This window comes from Hibiscus syriacus, unplaced genomic scaffold (genome assembly GCF_006381635.1).
Source record: "Hibiscus syriacus cultivar Baekdansim isolate YM2019G1 unplaced genomic scaffold, ASM638163v2 tig00110532_pilon, whole genome shotgun sequence".
NCBI lineage: Eukaryota > Viridiplantae > Streptophyta > Magnoliopsida > Malvales > Malvaceae > Hibiscus > Hibiscus syriacus.
In genome coordinates this window covers 5,759-15,831 of record NW_024062771.1, presented here as the reverse complement: position 1 = coordinate 15,831, position 10,073 = coordinate 5,759, and the positions used below count along the sequence as shown (strand labels likewise).

General features: G+C 35.6%; 1 pseudogene; it reads right to left on the bottom strand.

Annotated features, from left to right (window-relative positions):
• Positions 1-3,392: 3,392 nt before the first annotated feature.
• On the bottom strand, positions 3,393-5,811 carry LOC120130250 (annotated as a pseudogene).
• Positions 5,812-10,073: the final 4,262 nt, after the last annotated feature.

Genomic DNA, 10,073 nt, shown 5'->3' with positions numbered 1-10,073 from the left:
ATCCTAGAGTACCCCGAAGAAAAACATTTTTTAGACAGTAACCAGTGGTAGTGGGAAATCAGAGTTCAAACATATATTTAGTTATCAGTAAAAATAATAACCAGAGAACAATTGTCAAGCAAGCATGATTTAAAATATAGTAAATTAGGAATCATACACAAATCAGATAAATCACACGGTAGTCAAATCATAGCAAACCATTCATTTCAAATCAGAGAAAATAATCAAGTGCACATGGCATTTCAAACAGATGTTTAAAACAAATAAATGGCACATGAGTAACACACCTCGCAAAAAGAATCAATCCGGGAGATCTATAGAGCATCGACTTCGCTAAGCTCTTTCGATGAATGTGAACCTAGTTTATATCAAAATAGGGTTACTACTAGAGTAATATTCTATACGAATTATTTATAAGGGTTATGGAACCATATGACTAATTACGGCTTATGCATATGGACAGATCAGGTGATAATGGGTCGAGCTTTCAAATTTCCCTCTCATAAACCCTGACCGTCAAATATACAAACTCGAATACAAGATAATTAGAAACTAGGTTAATAATTCGACAACCCAATCGATAAAACTAAAAACTTATGAAGCCACTATAATATTCAATTACTAAAATCAGGGACTAAATTGATCTTATTGAAACCATTATGCCACAATCATAACAATATGAAAGCTAGAAGACAAGGTTAAACTTTTACCAAACTTGAATTACTCGTCTTGTAATTTACCCCTTTTTCACTTTATCAACAACCCCCAAACCCCACGTGATTTACTAATCCTTCACTTCATATTTTCTTTCATGTCATTCATTTCCTAGTCATTTCCATCGAAGCTCTGTAGATGATCAAAGAAGTTTCACCGACCGATTGTTGAACCCAGTGATCGTCGCGTCGACCGTGATCTTCAGCCATCATTTGAAACCCACTGGACACCATCAGACTTGTCTCGTTCTCCTCGTCACGGATCTGACGTTCGTTCATCAAGACTCACGGTGAACGATCGTAGATATAACAAAAATCATTCCATTTTCTCGAAATAAAGCTCATCAGTTTGCCTCTGATGAATGTCCAATGGAGTCAAGACGAGCTATGTTGTTCCTTGCTGCCAACCTGACCTTCTCACCACGTAGATCTTCCAAACACACCCAAGTCATCGAAAGATGAACACCCACCATTATCGATTGTTTTTCTTTTGGATCTTCTTTTTTCTATTTCTTTCTTTTTTTATTAACGTTATTTAATTGCTTTGTTGGTCTTTGGGACCATAACCATGGTTGCTAACCATGTTGTGATGAAGTGGTATATGGAATGAAGCTTGTATCGGCAATCGTTCGACGCTGTTGGAACACTTTCACCGCTGTTATCACATACGAGAGGACTTTCACCGTTGTTATTGGTTCGGGTAATTATTCCAAAGCCGAATATGTTGACGGTTGAAGTAAAGCTTTAAATGGGTCCATTCATCGAATTGTAGAGTAACTGAAATGGTTTACTGGTTCTCTATTTTAAATATGAAATTTTCACCAAAATATCTTATAAATGAGTGGTCCCAAATATTTTGAATAAACTACTAGAATTGATATCAGGAAAAAATGAACTTTTCACGAGAATTCTAGAGTGAACCCAATTTTTTTTATAATGCTACTTTAACTCTATATTTAAACTAAAAAATAACCCCCAAATTAGGGTGTGATAGTTTATGCACTCGATGTTTAGGGTTTTATTTTTTTTAGATGAACTATACATTTAATACTTAAACTATCAATTTTTGTCTGTTTTAGAACATAAATTTTCAATTTTATCATAATCATGCCTAACGTTTAGTTTTTTGTTTTATTTTGGTGCCTACCGTTCAAAATTTAACATGTTTAGCACCTAAAACTATCAATTTTAATCCATTTTAGTATCCAAACTTTCAATTTGTTTCAAAATTTAATGTTAAATTTTGAACAGGGGTATTAAAATGAAATAAAAAACTAAATTTTAGTTATGGTTTTAAAAAAATTGAAAGTTTAGGTACTAAAATAGGCCAAAACTGATAGTTTAAGTACTAAACATAAAATTTACCCTTTTTATAAAAATAAAATGGGTAATTTAAATAATGGTCCTTAACCTACCAAGTTTAATGATTTGTGCTCTAATGTTGAAAATTTTCAAATATAATCCAAAATTACACTAAAAGTTTCAATTAAAACCTTTAAATTTCTATTTTCACTCAATTCAGTCCTCAATTAAAAAACAAAAGCTTTTGACCCTAATTTTGAGTTCTGACAACTCTTCATTCCTTGAAAAAATTTGTTCTCAAAATTTACAAGATTTAGCAATAACTTCTTTACTCTTCCCTATCTCATGCTTAAACATTTATAAAAAGTAAAAATAAAAATAAAAATTCCATGGCCATGTCATTCATACTTCCAAGGTAATAATCGAGATTGGTTTACTTTTTTAAGAATATTTGAAGAATAATTCTAATTTTCTAAACTTCCGTTACGTACTCTAATTAAACACTATTCATATCGATAATTCTTTCATTTTGGATCCTTTCTCGATCACTATGAGTTAATCATAGTCAGGGTCGAAGCTACCTTTATCCCCCCTTCATTTTTAATTATTATATATATATATATATATAAAATATTAAATATGAGCTTCAAATTTTAATTTATTTTGACTTTGTCCCCTTCATCTTTTATGGTTAATTACACTTTGTCCCCTCATCTTTTATGATAATTTACTCCCTTTAAGTTAAAATCTTATCTCGACCCTGATAAGAGTTCGATGAATTCCTACGGAATACTCTTAGATATGTTTTCCTCCCGACGAATTTTAGAATAACATACTTCAACGGAGTTAACAGATTAACAAATTCAAGTCGAAAACATTTGGAAAAGACTGACTGTGCTGAAAGCAAAACAAAAGCATTTATTATTTAACCGAGTTCAAGAGTCATAACGACTTCTCTCTCATAAAATGAAATGGAAGTTTTCTATATAAAAATCATCCTAACCGAAACAAATGGAATAACGTGAGGTCATAGTCCACAATTCATTAGGCTTTGAACTCTATACGATTGCAAAACTTAAAAGATGGGGTACTAGTATCTCTAACCTACGAGGATTCATTATCAACAAGTGCAAAATTAAGAGTTGAGGAAATAAATTACCCCGCCTTCCAACATAATTTGAAGGTATTATGAACCAATATATTTCACTTTGACTCCTCTATCAATTGACTCCTCTAACACTTCCAAAATGAGCACATGCATATAATAACCGGAAAAATTTTATGCCTTCAGCACATACATATACATCCAAATATGGTTTTTGTTACTTTGTATATCCCCATCACATGAAGGAAACATGATCAGTTCAAAACATGAAAGATGTAAGACCCCAAAAGGGCGGTCAATTTTCATTCTATAATAACCGGATAATCTCAGAGTCGCAGCGGTTTCGTTGGATGAGTGCATACATAATTAATTTCCATCGAGCACTCAGAGCCTTTCCTACAAAATCATCAGTATTTTCCGGAGCAAACAATATTGCACCTTCTTGTAATGTAACTGAAATCAGATCACTAAAACATCATTAAATTTGTTGCCATTCCAACAACAAATGGTTCCATTAACAGTCGAGTCAAGAAGTAAAAAACGACACCCAATGTAATGGATATTGGGAGAGCAGGCAATGCTCGGTGGCACACGGATAACAATATAAGAGTGCACCCAAGTCCAGAGATAATGGCCAGGTAACATGCATATACGGTCATTAGATCATACATAGCTGCCCTGCCTACCAGAACACTATAAAACACAAAGTCTCCAAGACCAAGTTTGATGCCTCTACTTGCTCCTACTGAATCCCTCCTTTCATGATCTCTCTCGTTGTCCATCCCCAACATGTCAACAAGAGGAGAACTTTCCTCATCCACAACAATCTCAGATTCTCTATTGCGAACAATAGTAGAATATTCTGATGAGTTACTCTCTGATGAATACCTTTCTCTTGAATGACCAACCAAAGGTGACCTCTCACCTTCATCTCTATTTCTTTCTCCTTCCACATTATCCAAGTTGCTAATCGGGATAGCAGCATACTCAGGACTCCTACGGTTTTCACTCCCATCTCTGTGGACATCATGATTTGACACTGCTTGCAATTCAACCGACCCAGAATCTGAAACTCCAGCAACAAGAAACCCCAAAGTTGACCGAGGATTTCCCTCATTGCGAGAAACTGTTGGTCGAGCTTCATATACCAAAGCTGGCAATTCCTCATCTCGGCTTGAGGCCAACTCTACCAACAACTTAAGGGGGCCACCAGGAGCCAAAACTGCCACCAAATCATACAAAGCCAATGCAACCAGCAAGACCCATGTAGTCCACTCCGGCAATTTGGTAAACCATGTTGCCACAATTATCCCCAGTGATACCATATACCCCTGTCTCAAAATAATCGGCACCCCACCAGAAAACATGGATAACACCCCAACAATGGTATAATTGAAAAGCAGCAGAAAGCACGTCATGGAATCAATTGGTATTGAAAAATGCTGAATAATCGACAAAAGATCGAACCGCCCATCGTACCTAGCACCAAGAACAACAATTCCGCCTAACAAAATCAAGCAGCATAAACAAAAACATGGGATTACGAGGATAACACCGAAAAGAGAAACAAGAATGCACCCCCGTCATTGAAATCAACAGGCAACATGAAAATTGTAGGAATTGCTAGCACAAGAAAAATAAAAAGCACAATGGAAAGGAAAACAACCATAAGAACACAAGTTAAAAGTTTAGCGAAGATAAAGAAATATTTTGACATTACATTCTTTAGTGTGATGATTTCAAATGCATTGGAGAAACCTTCTTGTTTCATATAAAAACTGTCCGAGCTCATGACCCGAATTCAATTTGTAACTCCTTGTACTATTTTGACTATGGTCCCATGATTTTCTTCTCGTCTAGGATTTCCACCTAAAATCTGTGAATTCGTTCTGATTCTTTTCTTTGATTTGCAATTTCTTGCCATTAATTCGCACAATAAGCATATGCAATTTCTTGTCATTAAAGCAATTACTAAGCTACCGAAGAGGATATAGAAAATGAAATGACTATTCAAATATTCAGAAACCGCTAGACACATAATTTCACAATAAGCATAGGCAAACGACAGAAACAATTAGTTAAGAGAGAGAGAGAGAGTTTTAGAAAAAAATTATCACAAATAGCTCAAGACCACATTGCTAGACTCATAATTCGCTAAATGAATATGCTTTTAACACCAAATATTCATAAAGAAACCTAAACCCATTTTAGGAAAATAGTAAATGAATCCAAAAATTGCATCTCACCGAGTACAAAAAAGGCGGAGAATCGCATGTAGTTCTTCAAGAAATTAGTGAAGTTATAGTAATAAAGGACGACGAGAACAAAGGTAACAACGGCAATAAGGATGACGAAGACCAAGGCATTGAGCAAGGCTCCCTCAAGCTTCTGAGCAGCGGAATCGGAGGGGTTTTCGAGGTAAACGAGATTGGCGGCTGTACGGATGGGAGCGGAAGAGGAAGAAGAGAAAGGGCTGGAATCGGAGAGTGAGTAGACGAGGAGGACAACTAAGAGCATGCAAAGGGAGACCGGGGACATCACGCCGATGATTTCTTGGCCGAATGATTCTAATATGCTCGACTCCATCGGGGATTTTGACTGCCGAGAATTGCCCAACCGGGAGTTGAATTTGATTTATTTTTATTCTTTTCTTTCGAAGTTGTGTTAAGGCATCTTCAAGGGTTTCAATGATTCAAGGGCTAGCTGCCGTGCCTATTGCTTTTTGGCATTTTAATCCCCCAACCTGGAAAAAGAAAGTATATTTATAAAAAGAAAAAATAACCTCAGTAATTAAAAATGTTTTAAAATATATAATTTTAATCAATTTTTTTTGAATTTGCCAAAATGACCAACTAAATCGCAATACGATCGATAATTCGTAACGCGATCTCCAGTATTGCAAATCAATTTCCAGATTCGCAACGCGATTCTGACTATCGCATTGCGATTTTCTTAATTCGCAATGCGAATACGTAAATCGCAACGCGAATTTGAAAAATCGCAATGCGCTACGTAAATCGCAATGCGAATACGTAAATCGCAACGCGAATCTGACTATCGCAACGAGATTCTGACCATCGCAATACTGAATTTCAAATTCGCAACTCGATTTCTGAATTCGCAACAGGTTTTAGTTTCGCAACACAAATGTTTTGGGTATATAACTACGCAGCAGCAGCAACTCATAACCTAAATCCCTAAATCGCAACTCATTCCATCTCCATCTATCACTCTTTCCGGCGACATCCGTTCCTATATCCAACGACATCCTTCCCCATCCGGCAACAAGTTTTAGTTTCGCAGCTAATTTGTTTAGTAAATTAATTTACAATAATGAAATCATCTAATGTTGATCATGTTTGGATAGATTTGTGTTTTGGAGGGTCATGGGAGAATGTTCATGGTGTTTTACAATATATGCCTTTACCCATTAATCTTCAACTAAAACTATCATTAAAAAAGTTAACTTATGAAACTCTAATGTTACGTGTTGCAAATAAATTGAATTTAGAGCCCCTAAGTGGATTTAGGCTATCTTATCAGAGAAATGGTAAAGTTTATTTGTTAACCGACAATGAAGATGTTGAACGATTCATTGCCTATATTAGTGTTTCAAGTGATGATGTTACATTGTATGTTGTTAAACCTAGAAGTAGTGAAGTTGGGCTAGTACGGGTAGTAATCAACTAAGTTTTTCAACCCCAGTTTATAGTGCTCAAAATTTAATGGTTCCACCACAATTTCATCACCAAGCAAATATTGTTTCACCACATTTCCAATACCAAACACAATCTCAAAACCCACAACCTTTCCCTAATCCAAATCCCAATCAACTTTCAGCACCAAATTCCGGTTTTTGTATTAACCAGTTAGACGATGATGATCCAACAGAAAAAATTGTGAGTACTAGTCAGTATTCGAAATTTGATCTTGGTCAATACCCGGACTTTGATCTTGGTTAATACTCGGATTTTGATGATTTTTCAGAAGAAGAAACAGACTCTGCGTGTAATGATTTTGATATTGGTGAATACCTGAATTTTGATGATGAAACAGCCGTTGCCGAGGAAGATATTGTTGATGATAATGAGGAGGAAGTTACGACTGTAAATGAACATGTTGAACATCCATTGTAATTCATATAACTGAAGAAGAAAAAGAAGAAGAAGAAATCCCCAAAGAAAAGTCCCCGAAAAAAATGCCACGGGAGTATAACTGGAATATGCCAGAATTACTTCAGATACCGGAAGAAGAGTTGGTAAAGATAGCAGTTGATTGTTACACAAAAATTATTCGTATCAAGAAAGATGATTGTTTTGATACAAAGGAAGACTTGAAGATAGCTTTGTATACGAAATGTGTGGAAGATGGCTATCAACTAAAAGTTAACAAATCAAGCAAAGATCGTTTCGAAACAAGGTGTATGATTGACAAAAACTGTACGTGGCGTATGATTGCAAAGAGGATAAAAGATTGCGAAATGTTTCAAGTTAGGACTTTTATTGATAAACATACATGTTCAAGAACCCAAGTTTTTCCTCACCATAGACAAGCAAACAAAAAGGTGTTGGGAGGTTTTCTGGCTGAGTTAATGTTTTTGAATGGCAGGGTATATCGGGGACATGAAATTATGACTGACATGAATGCTCGGTTCAAGATTAGTGTTGAAAAAATTTTTTTTGATATTTCGATTTAACAAATTAAGTTAAATGAATTTTAAGATTTTACAAATGATTTTACAAATTATATTCGATTCAATTAATCGAATATCAAATTATTACTCCAAGTTTTTCAAGATCAATTTTAATCCTTACTAAATGTGTAAAAATTGTTATTTGTACTTAAACTATTTTTGAAACAATTTTCACAAAGTATTTTAAACCAAAATCAAGCCTTAAATCAGTTTTTCAAAGGCATGCACCGATGCATTCTCCATGCATCGATGCATCAGGCTATTTTTCAAACATTGAATGCATTTTATGCATCGATGCATCCTTAGTGCACCAATGCACTAAGTGTCCCAACGGTCAAAATATTTGAATTTTACACGAATGCACCGATGCATCCTTGATCATGCATCGATGCATGAGACGCTCCACTTAGAAAAATTAATTGCTTTCACACTTAAACGACTATATGATCTTCACTAATCATTTCCAACGTTCAGAAGTGATTCAAGGTGTATTTAAACAAGTTCTGAAGCCCTTGATCAACAAGAAATCATAGAGAAACAAGAGAGAAAGCATCAAACACCAAGTTTATGCAAATCAAGCCAATTTTCCTTTCAATATTCATTTTGCTTTCAAGAACACCATTTGTGCTCATTTGTAATTATCTTTGAGTGTTCTTTTCTTGTTCTAGAATTGTGAAAACATCTTACCTTGTGAGGTTTTCCTTGTAAGTTTGCAAATTTGTAATCTTCTCTTTGGGAAAAGAGTGTTCTCAAGAATTGGGGTATATTCTTGAGGGTATTGTAAGGTTATCTCTTTGGCCTAAAAAAAAGAACAAATTAGTGAATTTGTTGGAAAATCCTTAGTGTGGATAGCTAAGGTAGTGAACGTAGACTTTGATTGAGAAAGTCGAACCACTCTAAATCGTTGTACAAATCTTTTCAATTTTCTGCAAAAGCTTCCACCGAATTTTTAATTGCCAATTCACCCCCCTCTTGGCTAATTCCGTCGATCGATTAACTCAACAATTGGTATCAGAGCCTAACTCATTTGAAGGTTTAATCGCCTCTTGAGTCGATTCGGGAAGAGTTATATCGATTATCAAAGTCATCAATGGCCTCCGCTTCAAACTTCGACTCCGGTCTCGATTCGATGCCCGTCAACAAGCCTCCTTTCTTCAATGGAGCTAACTATGCCTATTGGAAGAATAGAATGATGTACTTCATTCAAGCAAGTGACATGGGAGCATGGAATGCTGTAGAAGAGGGATACATCAAACCTCTCACTCATCCAAGGTTATCGAGTGAATGTGTTCCAGCTCAACTCCAAAGCCATCCATATCATTTTTTGTGCTCTTGGACCAGATGAATACGGAAGAGTTTCATCGTGTACAACCGCCAAAGAATATGGGACAAACTTCAAGTCACTCATGAAGGTACCGATGAGGTAAAGAAATCTAAAATTAGTATTATAACGCATAGCTATGAAAATTTCAGGATGAAACCAAATGAAGATATCAAAGCTATGACGGATAGATTTTCAACGATTGTCAATGGTCTCAAATCATATGGAGAGATCATTTCAAATGAAAAGCTTGTGAGGAGGTTAGTCTACTCCCTCCCAAAATCGTGGCAATCAAAGAAGACGGCAATCATCGAGTCTAAGGACTTAACGTCCTTAACTCTTGAAGAGCTAATTGGGTCACTCCTCACTCATGAAATGATGCTCGAAGATGAGGTAGACCTCGACAAAATTAACGAGACACCAAAGGAGAAGGAGAGAAGAAAAAAATTGGAGGTGCTCTCAAATCCACAAAAGATGAGAGTGATTCGAATAACGATGACGATGACGAGGAAATGGCATTGTTTGCCAAACGGTTCAGAAAAATGATGAGACCTTATCGAGGAAGAAAATTCAAACGAAATGAAGGCCTCAAAAATGAACCGAAAGAGAAGGACCCAATCATTTGCTATGAATGCAAAAAGCCAGGACATGTTAAATATGATTGCCCACAATTGAAGAAAAGGGTCAATCAAAGAATAAGCACAAGGCTCATGTGGCTACATGGAGCGATGAAGAAAGTTACGATGAAGAGGAACAAGAAGTAGCTAACTTGTGCTTGATGGCATTTGGGGAAGATTCTAAGGTAACCTCTAACTCATCCGATTTTGATGATTTATCCTATGATGAGTTATTAGAGGAATATAATGGGTTGGCTTCGATTATGAGAAATTATTTTTAAAATATAAAAACGATGTTTCAAAATTGAAAAATGAAAACAAA